General features: G+C 46.3%; 1 long non-coding RNA gene across 1 annotated transcript in view; it reads left to right on the top strand.

Annotated features, from left to right (window-relative positions):
• The window catches only part of LOC128328481 (uncharacterized), a 106,832-nt gene extending 93,748 nt beyond the window's left edge, over nt 1-13,084 (top strand). The window contains exon 3 of the long non-coding RNA XR_008309241.1: nt 12,505-13,084. This is a non-coding gene — a long non-coding RNA (uncharacterized LOC128328481). The remainder of the gene's footprint in view (nt 1-12,504) is intronic.
• The last annotated feature ends 306 nt before the right edge of the window (nt 13,085-13,390 follow it).

Raw genomic sequence — 13,390 nt, 5'->3', positions numbered from 1 at the left:
GTTTTTGGCAACGGATGGCCTTTTGAAGATTTTATTTTATTTATTTATGTTTTATTCTTTCTTAAGTTCCTCCAATCGACGGCTTTAAATCATACAATGTTTTATACATGAAACTTTTTGGTGCTTATAAAATACCCGTATTTATTTACGGGCTACGCACGCGCGCATGTGTGAAACAGAATACTCTAAAATTAGAAGACTAAATTTAAAAAGCCACCCTCCATTTAAGACATGATCCAACTGGTGAAGCACTTTTAATGCCCATTCATATTAATGGGATATACTTGGCATTGTTTTGTTTCCTCGCTGGAAACACTTTATGACTGCATCTTCATGCAGCCCGATCCTAAGTACCTTTACAAGGAAGTAACTTCAATTGAACTTACTCTAAGTAAATGTGCGCATAAAATTTGAGGCTCCGTGTTTATGTATTGGTGAAAGGCTCATTTGTGTGTTAGATACAAGTGGGGTCTGTGTATCTGTGTCTCTCTGTTTGAAAGTACAGAAAGTCCAATCCACATCCGATGAATACGATCTATTGGGCTTAAGTTTATTAATAACCATCTCAACTGGGATAAACTAAATTAAAGCCCATCGCCTAAACAGGATTGAGGATGTGGTTATGAGTTGCCCTCGATGTGACCTTAATGTAGATAAAACGAGTCTCCATCGGTTTCCAAAGGCAATTGGAGGGGGGGGGGCACTAACAATAACAAGAGTGGAGAAAACCGAAGCATAACTGTACATCATTTGTATCTAACGTATCTACAATACGTGTGTTTTTGCCCTGATAAACCCTACAATACGACGGCGGTTCATTTCGTTTGATAATGTTAAGGCTGCTTAGAGATTTGAGCCTTAATACCCCAAAGGAAGCCTAACCTCTAGTCCCGACCCATTAAGGTCTTAAAAAGGCGATTTTCTTTCGTGAATGTCTTTTACGATCCCTTATCCTTGTGGCCAGAACGGATGTGCAGTAAAACGGCGCAGCTCTCTCTCTAATAATGCGATTGGCCGCTTGCTGAGAAAAGTTTATTGATAGCTGCTGGGCTCTAATCTCGGCGAAACACAAGAGGCTCTTGCAGTCATTTAAGGGTAATTATCTAAGCGCGGAGGGACAGCGGAGCCCCCTGCTTCTTTCGCTGGACCCGCGGAAGCCAGCCTGGAGATTATGCACACATTGATTATGGAAAGGATGTCACCGCCACAGCAATGCTTCGTTTGCTGATATGTGGGTGAACTGGAGGAAAGGAATCTAGCACGCCTGGGTCCGAGCAGAATATTCATGCTGAATATTCATATGTCTGTATTTAGGCACTCGCATAGGAGCCAGCGATTAATCACTAGCGAGCCCAGCTACAGTATAACCCAAGCCCAAACGTGTGACAGTCATCTCTTGCTAGCCTTGTGTGTTTGCCCGCATTGTTTGTCTCCTCCACACACAAAACTGATCTGTAAGATCCTTAAGGACGAGGACCTAACTCTTTTTCTTTATTTCTTTTCGCTTATGGAAAACAAACGAATATCCACAAACCACTAACATGCTGAAATTCCTTTTCATCGTGAAAACCACAAACACGAAATCTAGAGCTTACCTTAAGCGTGCGGGAAATGTATGGCGATGTACTTAACAGTCAACGGGGGTTCTGTAAGTACTTAACTTTGACTGGATGATGTCCAGGTATTAGGGAGGTCTGAGCACAGAAATACCTGCTGTGGTGTGTGTGTGTGTGTGTGTGTGTGTGTGTGTGTGTGTGTGTGTGTGTGTGAGTGTGTGTGTGTGAGAGAGAGAGAGAGAGAGAGAGAGAGAGAGAGAGAGAGAGAGAGAGAGAGAACTGGTATATGTGCACTTACAGATACATATACAGAGAGCAAATAATCTGAAGAATAAGGTAAGTACGGATATTTATAACTTCAAGAATGCATAATGGGCTGCGAAATACCCATCTCGCAGATGTATGTTGTTGGTCTCAAAATGGACTGCGAAATACCCATCTTGCAAATGTATGTTGTTGGTCTCAAAAGATCTGTATAAATAAACCGAGAAATTACACACACCTGTGTATGGAGGTTTCCCCTAGATCTCGAACTCATTACCGGAGGAGAAATCAATTCTCTTGATATTAATTGGAGTAATTACTTCTAAAATGATGTAATTTGTTCTGTGGTGGAAATGGACTTAAATCCAAGATATCCAGTTAACCATAGTTGATATTGGGGTTGATTCCATGGTATATGTCTAGGTTCCCCACCCCCATCCCCTGCACAACCCTGAGTGTATTGTTCATTTTGTACAGTATGCATTTGGGGGATTAAGTGAATATTAACGTTAAGAAGACATAGGATTAATCTGGACCCTTTGTAATGTGCTCCTTCTTATTTCACATGCGTGTGGTGGGACTTACTGGGTCGCCTTTGGAAAATGTTCCCGCGAAATATGTTTAAACGTGGTCTTTCAGTCTATCACTCCTCATAAAGAAGTTAGGCCGAAATACTGGGAATTTCTTGAGGCGAAGCCAGTTTATCGCCTCGGCTTATCTGAAATGGCGAGCAGAGTGAGACAAACGGGATTTCGCACTCTTTTTTCAATAATAAGAGTTGTGAATCAATCTTTCTTTCTTTCTTTCTTTCTTTCTTTCTTTCTTTCTTTCTTTCTTTCTTTCTTTCTTTCTTTCTTTCCCCTCTCTCCCTCCCTCCCATTTGCCCATGGCGGCCAGATTCTGTTCTTGCCGGTGGGAACCAACCCAGAGCAGTTTTTCCCCCTGCGGCTGAGATCGATCCTTTTTGGAAGGAAGGGCCGGTCCGGTCCAAGGGGCTGGCTGAACGGCTGCTCCAAGAAGCGGCTGCATCGCTAATTGCGAGAATAAACAATCTGTCACGATTAGTCAGTGCCTCTAATAGGCAGACAAGTGATGTTGTCTTTAGGCGCCAGCGGCGGCGGCATCAAAGGCTCCCACTGGAGGGGGACTATTGAGGACGTTAACCCGCGTCAAGGGAGCAAGGCGCCGGAGCCCTGGGACACCGGCACATTCAGCCGGACAAAATTAGCTGCCTCGGCCAATCATGCCTCTTCTCCACCACCACCCCCTTACCGCACCGCATATACACACCCCTCAAGCTTGGGAGACACTGATTTCTAATTTTTTTCCCCCTCCCAGACCAAAGATCCCAATCATTTCGCATTTTGTTCCCATTGATCCTTCTTTCAGATGCCCGATGCAATAACCGCCCCCCTCCTGCAAACAAAGAAAAGAGAGAGAGACTGTTACAGAAAAGGCGAGCGTGTTGTCATTTGACCCACAGTTGGCTGCTGTCCCCACCGCGCTCCCACCCCTGCCGCTTCCTTGGCATTCTTTCGATGGCCGTATGATTTGTGGAAATGAGATGCGGGTTGGTGTTCCTAGCCCCCTCCCTTTTGCTAGGGAGCCCCAGAATGTCAGTAGCAGAGCGGAAGGTATGGCGGTCCGGGTGCAAGAGATACAATCCACATTTACTTGGAAGTAAGTCCCAATGACATCCTTAGGACTTATGGCCCACATGATTGCATTTAGGATCCAGGCTGTAAGCGATGCCGCTGGCGGGGTACCTTTATTGGGACTTGAGGCGATGTCTGGGGATTTCATTCCGACGTCCTGAAATTCTACAGGGATCAGGATCAGGTCCTATTCTTTTTCTTACTGGTCAGGACGGTCTCGCGTTTAACCTCATTCTTGGTGAGATTCAAATTAGGGTGTCATCCTAGCCGGGCTTACCTTGATTGTCATTTACAAGCCGGCAAGAATGTGGCTTCCGCAGGAAAACCCAGCATCCTTGGCTGACCTAGCTCGAATGAATCGTTCGCCCGACCTTTTGTTGGGTTATATGGGCCTGAGGAGGAGGAGACCCTTTAAAACCCGGGCAGCGACACGTTGTGTTTTTTTTGCAGAACCCGATAAATTACTCTAGGGAGTTGAACACCCGAGGATTCGCAGAAACTTTCTTCTGTTTATTATAATTGGGCACACGGCACCTTGACAGATCCTTTGACGTCATTTCGCAGAAGCGTCCTTTTGGGGTGTGTTGGGGGAGGGGGCAAACCAGATAGCAGAGGGAAATGTGTGTGTGTGTGTGTGTGTGAGAGAGAGAGAGAGAGAGAGAGATTTCTAGGTTGGAAATATTAGAAAATTTGATTTGCAGCCCGATCCTACTGCGAAAAAGTCCCAGACTCCCACTTCATTCAGCAAAACTTACTTCCGAGTAACTATACATATAACTGCAGCCTTAATCCGACGAGCTACCTTTACTTACTAATAATGTCCCACTTATAACAAACTTCCTTCATGTTTGGAAGACAAACCGCCTTAAATTCAACCACTTTCGCTTATATTATGCTATTGATTATATGATCTACAAGGCTTATCTACAAACCTATCTTGCGTTTTTATTTCCAAATCATACTTTTAGGACCTATTTAAATGGATGCAGTACCAGTGTGGATTTGCCCATGTATGGCGTAAGGACTGTAACATCAAATGAGGACGTCTGAGAAGGCTATGAGAGATATAATACTGTGTAGTGGACTTGCATTTCATCTCACCACAAATATGAGGCTTTTCAGTGGAGTCCATTCACACATTCATTTGCCAGTAATCAAGAAGACGGTAATAATGTAGAACTATATTATTAGATTTTATTTAATATGTGTGTGTGTGTGTGTGTGTATGTGTGTATATATATCTGTGTAAACAGCTTTGGGAACTTTTGTTGAAAAGCGGTATATAAATATTTGTCCTATTCCTAAGGGATGGACAAGCATGTGTGAGCCAAGCCTAAGCACTCTGGCACCAGCGTCTTTCTTGGAAAAGGAAATGCTCCCGCAAGTCCACCAGTCACTTAATTCAGCAATTTAAGACGTTCAAGAAAGATGGGATTCTTCTCTGTCTTTTGTGTCTTAGACTTGCGTACGTTGGCGTGCGTGCTTGTATGCGGGTTAGCTGGAGAAGGGCAGCGCCAGATTCCTCTGGGCAGGCTCAGCAGAGGAATGGAGGCACCCACGCAACAGCAGAGCCAGGACTGCTTTGAGCAGGATGACAGAAGTCGATTTGACTTCCATCAAATCGGTGGGTGGGACCGCACATTTCTGTCACGTGTCCTTTGATCTTAAACTAGCAGAGAACAAGCCATCGGGAAAAAATCCTCCGCGCCAGCCCCTCTGAAAGAAATAGCAGCCCGTTTCCATTCGTTTCAATGGGACTGACGGAAGAGCACTAGACTGTGTCTGTTCGTTAAAAATGAGGACCACGCATTGTGAGGAGGTGTGCTCGGGTTTACGGGTGAGTTCGCACCCACACGACATAGGACATCAGCAAATTTCCGAACTATTTATTTGCTTGTTTGTGTGTTACATTTATAGACTCCCATCCAAAGGTTCTGGGTGGTGCACAACGAGTTTAAAAAGACATAAAAACGAACACCATTTAAAACACACAGCTTATAACAATATAAAAACAAATTTAAAACAATCCAAAACCATTTAAAAATCAATTAAAATATTAAAAACAATTTAAAAACCTTGGAAGGCTAGGCCAAACAAGTAAGTGGAGAGCTGGTCTTGTGGTAGCAAGCATGACTTGTCCCCTTAGTTAAGCAGGGTCTACCCTGGTTGCATTTGAATTGGAGACTACATGTGAGCACTTTAAGTCTAAACTATTCGCCTTAGGGGATGGATGGAGCCGCTCTGGAAAGAACAGAATGTTTCAAGTCCCCTCCCTGTCTTCTCCAAGATAGAGCTGAGAGAGATTCCTGCCTGCTGCCTTGGAGAAGCTGCTAGTCTGTGTAGACAACACTGAGCTAGATGGACCAATGGTCTGACCCGTATATGGCGGCAGCTTCATATGTTCCTATATTCCTAAGTGTTTAGGACTCTCTTAAAGGCCAACGCCAAGCCTAAACTGCTGATACTTGCCAGAGTGCATTCTATAGGCCAGGAGCAGCTACAGAGAAAGACCGGTGAGTCGACGGTGAGTCGCCACCAGACTTATGGAGACGGACCTCTCCAGATGACCTCAACGAGCCATGGGGATCATACAGAATAAGGCGCTCTCTAATGATTCACACATGCATTTCTGTCACCTGGAACCTACAAAATCAGTTGATGACTTGCACATCTTAACCAACACAGACAGAATGTCACCAGCCTAACCTCATATGTCTCCTCAAACGCAGGACTTTCAATGAAGTTAATACATTCCAGTAGCAATAACAGCTGGTTCATACGTGCATGTCCATCACCTGATGACTGATGACTGCAGCTTCATCAAGCTACAGCAGAACTTTGTATCTCCTCACAACGGAAAACACACAATGACTGTCGATGGTTTGCATCTTCCAGATATCACAAGCAACAGTATTTTTTTTTAAAGACAGTTACAGAAAACAAGTGATGAGGAATCAAGCTCTGTCTCAGACATCTGTCTGTGTTTGTGTGTGAGAGAACATACCTTATATCTGTATGAAATGTGCTTGTTTTATTTGCATACCACATGTTAGGTCTACACCTGAAAAGGTACACAGAGGAAACAGGTTTTCAGTGTTTATGCATTTGAAAGGGCCTCGCAAGGTCTTGATATTCATTTAAGATGCACGGGTTTGGATCTTAGGTGCACACGTACATGCCATACATTTCTACGGCATCTGCATTTTTACATTTTAGGGTCCATTTAAACCAGCTTATATTCACTTCCTATGTGAGAAGGAGCCTTCCGTTAGATTTGTTTTGATGCAATTTACTTCCATGTATTAAGAGAGCAGATTTTGTCCACTTACTTGAATGTAAATCCCATTGATTTCCGAGAGATTGAACTAAGTAAAGTATTTTAGAATCAATTGCGGGAGGGGGAGTCAGGGAGTCAGGGAGACCGTAATCCTCAGCCCATGTTATCGGGGAACACTACCCCCCTTTCCCTTTAGGGAGCTGTTTTAAGACCTTCTCTTTACTTGCCTGATTTGTAAACTTAGTTGCAGCTAACTTCTCTCTCCACACCCTAAAAAGCCAACCGAGACGGGCCGCTGCCCCCCGCCCCCGCCCATACACACACCACTGACTCCACCATAAGCACCTCTCAGGGCTAGAGCCGTCCTGTCTGTGGTGCTGCAGCAAGATTACCGAACTTTGTAATTGTCCTGGTCAAACAAGCCCCCAGCACCCCCCCCGCCCACATTGACTGCAGAAGGGGATCCTTGCCTCTTTAAGGCCGGGAGGCCAACGCGGGCCTGGATGAATGGAGAGCACTATTTCAAGTGGCCCAAATTAATTTGATCGCGACATTTTGATGCACTTGGGCAAGATGAAAGCACAAGGCTGGCCGTCTCCTCCAAGATCTCTATAATTATAGATAATATATCCTATTTCAAAGCAATTAGCTCAATCAGGCGTAACGAGGCACTTGGCTGCCAGGCAGTTAACAAAGCCGGCCCTGACGGTTATTTAAACTTCAAGATGTCAAGCAGACACAGAGCCCCTTGGCCCAAAAGGGGGGACAGAGCTGCTCCTAAAGACTCCCCCTGAGAGAGCGAGAGAAAGCGCGCGCGCGCGCGCACACACACACACACACACACACACGAGTCTTTAGCCCGCGAGGGAAGCAACAGCCCGATCCAATCCGGAAATCCATCCCAGGCTGTAGCCGCTTTAAAAGACCCGACTGGCACAGACACACCGAAAAATTTCCTGCACAAGCGCCTCATCCAACGTATCGAACGCTGTTCTTGTGCACTTCTCATGTACATTAAAGAGCTTGTGCAGAAGAACTTCCCGGTGGACATTGTGCTTTTAACGGAAACAACAGGGATCAATGTCGAGTACTCCGAGCAAACTGCGTTGTGGATCGAAGAGTCCCGACGTCCCCAGCTCGATGTTATTTGCTGTCCCCTTTAAAACCTTGTCCTTACCTACTCTGGTCAAAATAGCAATTCTCCCTTAAACGACGTTTCCATTTCACTCCTATCACTTTTACTTGATTGCAAAGCAGTTGACTTTCAAATAACCATGAATCGCATGCTTAGAATCGAGGCCATGCATAGTACCATGCTCACGACTTACCCAAGCTTTTTACTCCAGTACTTTCAAATACTTGTGCTGCTTATAGCCCGACCCTGCTATGCATCTTTACTCGGAGCAAGTCCGGCTGAATTCAGTGGCATTTACTCTCTAGGATTACAGCCTCAGAATCCCCAACTCCTCAGCCCAATGAAGCCGACGTATTTGGATTCCAGATTAACCCTAAGCACATTCCTGCCTTCATCTTAAAGCAATAATGTCTAAGTAACTCCCTTAGAGATATTTCGAGAGAACAGATGAAAATCCTCACCCCATATTATCTGGAGACAACCTCCTCCAAACGAGATAGTCCCGCTGATTTTCACTGGAATTTGCTTCCAAGGAAATGCGTTTCGAATCGCTGCCTCTGATGGGCTTGTTTACACATACTCTTTCCCCCGCTACGGGTGTACTTGGGATGGAAAAGGGTTTGAGTCCCAGACTCCCAGTATTTTGTGATGAGTCTGCTCGAGGAAAGTGGCTGCACAGTTTTTATGAACGGAAAGAAACAGCTCCGGTCCTCACAGCTCGGGAGATGCAGCTGACCACTCGGCGCGTCCCAGCCCCTCCCCAGTTGCCTTCTTCCAGCTCCTCTTGGGGTCCCTGCAGCGGTCACTCCCTCTCCCCACCCTTCCGCCTCTTCTGTCTCCCACTGGGATTTCGGATATCGTGCTTTTGCTTTCAAGAAGGCTCCATCACCCAACACTACATTCACCGCTAGAGTTAACCGTGGGAGTCTCGACAGCAACATGGCCCAACTTGATTCAAGGCAACATCCACCTCTCCCATTTTCAGTTTAGACACCCGAGGCCTGATCCCACCAGGTATTGCTCAAAACCTAATGTGCTTTGGGCTTGGCTGCCTCTTTCAGACAAGAACAAGGATCGGGCCCGGAGTCGTCTGGCTGCTGCCTTGATTTCTGCCTGCTTTGGGCGGCAAGTCCGAGAGCTTCATATCCCGAACCATCAAGGTATTGAAGTCAGTAGCACCCAGTGGGTTCTTCAGTCAAAGGCTGCAATCCGTCTGGGACTGGGAGGAAGTCCCTTTGAACTGATTTCCGAGTAAACACGCTTAGGATCAGGCTGCCCATAATTTAATCGGCGGTGGGTCGGTAAAACCGCATCAGGAACAAATTGCGTGGTTCCTTCCAGACTATGCCGTCCAACCTCCGAGATGCACTATACAATTTAATATTATTAAGCACTCAAGGGCGGATGGGACGGAAAATAATTACAGGTCCCTAGCTAGAAATGTGGTAGTGAGGTGTGATTGTGCGTGTGTGCGTGGGTCAGTGGAACAGCCACACCCTAAATACAGTTAGCCCAATATTTTCAAAGTGATGTCATTGAGTTAAATATACATCCAAAAGCTTTATTATAAACATACACAAATAATGTGCCCACGTGCCTGTCAGTCACCTCTGTGCCATTCCACTCATTGGTGGAATCCCACTGGAAGGTGGGAGAAGATTACTTATCACGTGAAAGCTGTATAATTGGGTGGAATCTGCTTGTACGTTTTCCATTAGATCGCAGTAGTTTAAAAGGCCAGCAGAAATTTCTTTTTTAAAAGCTCAGCGCAGCGGAGCGCACTTCCCTACAGCCCGCTGCCGCCGCCCCCCGCCCTGCTTCTAATTCCCAGCCCTTACTTGGAAATAAATGCAGGTCCGTTGAAATCCACGATTTTATTACCAAAGAGGCGTGTTTACGATGGGGAAACCCGGTATTCTAGTTCGAGCTTGCGAATGGATTCCGCCCGTTCTCGCGTCCCTTTATGCTGTCGTGGTGCTGTTGTGTGTGAATGCAAAGTGATCCCAAGCAACACCTTTACTCAGAAAGTTCTTCAATGTGACTTACTCTCTAGGGAGTTTGTTTAGGATCTCAACCTTAAATTCGGGTCAGAAAGGTTCTTCTGGAATACCCCCAAATCCTGCAAGAATGTACAAGTCTCGTTGCCTTCCATAGACACTTCCTTCCTAGTAAATAATAAATATGGTTTGGAATCCGCCTGTCCGACCTGTGAATGACTTGTCCAGCCACCGTGCGATTAATCCCTACTTCTTCTCAGGCAGAATTATCCCAAGGTCCCTGTCAACACTCCCCTCCACACACACACACGGACATGTTTAGCTTTATCTTTGGCAACGACACAGCCACTGCTGGCGACTTTGGGCACAATCTACAGGAAAGTTCTGTAGAGTTCTACAGAAAGTTCTACTGGAAAGGATTATGGGGGTTGTTTTCAATACGATCCTGACAAGCCGAAGCATTTTACCCCTGTTGTAGGGTGTAATCTGGAAGCACCCTGCACAGTCCTATTGCAATGGATGGGAACCGTGCAAGACCTTGCTGCTGTTCAGTGCTGGAGTTATGGGGGAAAGACAGGGGAGCCCTGAATAAAATCCACAAATCTGCAAGGCCAACGCCTTGATTCCTCTTCAATTTTAGCCAGACTGCTAAAATTTTAGCTCCCTCTGTAGCTAACTCTCCCCTAAATCCAAAAAGGTGGGGAACAGGCCTTGCAATTAAAGCACTTCGACCATTCCTTTGCAGGGGCAGAAGAGCTTCCCTTTGAAGTTGCCTTGAGTTATAAAGCTAAATGCTAGAGGAAGCTTTACCTGCTGACCTCAGAGGGAAGTGAAGGGCAGAAGAAAGGGGCGTCAGCAAACAGTAATCCAGTAGTTCTCTTTGGTCAGCTGGATTTATCATCTACTTACAGCAAAATGACTATCAGGAGGAGAGACTCCTTAGAATGTAGAGCTGAGACTGGCTAAAAGGAGAAGGTTTTCAGGTTGTGGATCAACTTCTCTGACTCTGTCTCTCCTAGTAGATCCTGGATATATCATTTATGCCCAGTGTGAACTGGCTTCGTGCCACTAATACCTAAAACAGTTTTGGTTTTGGTCCCTAGCTATTTTGGTCCCTAGCTATTCCGAAGCCAGCTAGCTTTGGCCTCAGCTTTTATTTATTTTCGGTCAATGACCAGAACACAAAAAAGAGGGAGAGAGAGAGAGAAACATCATAAAATGGCAATACGCAGCTTGCGTGCAATGTAACAAAACTTGGCCACAGAATTAGTACTCATACTATCAAATTTAGACAGTAATAAATCAAGATAAAAGTCATCTGAATGGCCATCACAAAGTCTCCATTTGGGAGCATGTGACTGAAAATAGGTTCAAATATATATTGTTCAGGGGTGTAGCTAGGGGAGAGGGGGCCATGTTTGCCCCTCTCCCCTGTGGCCCCTGGGAGTGAGGGCGATAATGGAGAAAATAGGTGGGGTGGAGTTGGGGGGCCCTCAGAAGCTGGGGGTGGGGTTCTTTGAACCCATCCTCTACACTCCTGATATTGTTTGTAGGTATTTGTCTATGATATCATTTGAATACACACACAAACTGGAGACCCTTGCATATACACAGTAGCTGCAACCTTCAGCTTGGTTGCTCTAGAGCCCTCTCCTTCAACCGACTTTTGTGGACTGCAGCCTATGGAATCCACACTTCATAGGGTTCAAGCAAGCTTCTTCAAACAGTACAGTTGACAGACTTACTCATAAGTGGACCCATTGAAGTTAATAGGGCACATTAGTCATGACTAACTTGTCCCATTCATTTCAACGGGCTTGCTCATTAATAATTTAGATTGCCTTTTCAGGCATATACCTGGAATTGTTTAAGTATTGGCCTCAAATAGCCTGACAGGGCAATCCTATGCATGTCTACCGGGAAGTCAGTCCCACCGTTGTGCATAGGACTGAAGAGAAGCCTGACAAACAGGCAGTGGGTAGCTAGGGGAGAGGGGGCCTGTGTTCACCCCTCTCCTTGGAGGTCTCTCGGAGTGAGGGAGAAAACGAAGAAAACAGGGAGGGGTGGATCTGGGGGCCCCTCAGGAGCTGGGGGCCTGGGTTCTTTGAACCCATCAGCTCAATAATAGCTACTGCAAACAGGTTAAAACAAAAACAAAAACAGCCGGTGTTGGCTGTGGCTTCCTGTTGAGCGTACATAAGAAACCCGAGTTTCTTGTTGTGTAATGTGTGAATGTAAGGCTGAAAAGCTTAGGCGATTTGAGTAGGAAAACCACCGATTTGAATAGGACGGTTGTGGGTTAAATGAGCTACGGATGGCAACCTATGGAGCTAGCCCTCGAGGCCAGGGGTCTGGTCCTTGAAGTGCTGCTGGGTCTCTCTCTCTCTCTCGGATGAGGGAGGGGAGCTATTGAAACTCCAGCGAGACTTTGCGCCAGAGAGGCGGGTGGACCCAGGAGAACTCTTGGCCTGCTCCACTTCACTGCAGCCGGAGCAATCAAGCAGCTCCGCTATACTGAAGTTTCCCTTCCTAAGGAAAGGGAAAACCTGCGGCTGGGCAGACTATGTCAGTAGAAGAATATTGCTGTCTAACTGTATCATTAACTTCTTTGATTCCTCAGCAACGATCTCTCTGTCTGGGCTTCGGAGATGAGAGAAGGAGAAAAGATGGCCACAACGCCTCGCTGCCAGTTAAGGTCAGCTAGTCGGAGGCGATCCATCTCACTCGGTCAGGGAACCAGCCACGGAGAAGACCTCGTTGGGCTCGTTTTCCCGCTGCAAAGGGAGAAGAGAAAGCGCAGCGACTCCGGATTCTATTCAAGTTTTTAGAACAGCCCGCTTTAAGCCCCTCCGGCTCCTCACTCACAAGATCGGAACCCGACCCAGCCCCTCAGTCACCGAAGTCTTCGATCTGCTTTCTCCGAATCTTTCGAGAGGACTTCAAAGAATCACAGCCGAACTAGCCCTCCTCTCACCAGGGCCGCCATTTAGCAATCCGGAGGGCCCGTGCCCCCAGGTCCTCTTTCTAGTCACCTCAGCAGCATCAGGTTTCAAAACGCCTGAAGTCTTCTGCTGAGTCAGATGATCCTAGCTCCATCTAGCTCAGCCACTGACTGGCAGCTGCTGGCCAGGGAGTCCGACAGAGATCTGTCCCAGCCCTATTGGGAGATGCCAACGTCCTTCTGCCCTCAGACCAGTGAGCAAGAGTCCATTCCCAGGTTGTACATGCCGCCTAGGGTTGCAGTACTGTACACTTTTCCCTGGGAGTAAGCCCCATTTAGCACAATGGGATTTATAACAACCTAACACTGCCCAGGTAATTCCCTACGGGTTACAGCTGGAGAGGTTTGGAAGTCACCTGTGCAGTGCAAATCCATTATAAATCCCATTATGCTAAATGGGGCTTACTTCCAGGAAAGTGTGCCGTAGGATTGCAGCCGTAGGATCTGCATTGCAACGAGTAGCAAGACCTACTGCAAAGTGGGAAAGGTCCCTGACTCTAAAATG

The sequence above is a fragment of the Hemicordylus capensis genome, chromosome 5 (assembly GCF_027244095.1).
Source record: "Hemicordylus capensis ecotype Gifberg chromosome 5, rHemCap1.1.pri, whole genome shotgun sequence".
Lineage (NCBI taxonomy): Eukaryota > Metazoa > Chordata > Lepidosauria > Squamata > Cordylidae > Hemicordylus > Hemicordylus capensis.
The sequence above is the reverse complement of the archived record's forward strand: the minus strand, read 5'-3'. Positions and strand labels throughout refer to the sequence as shown.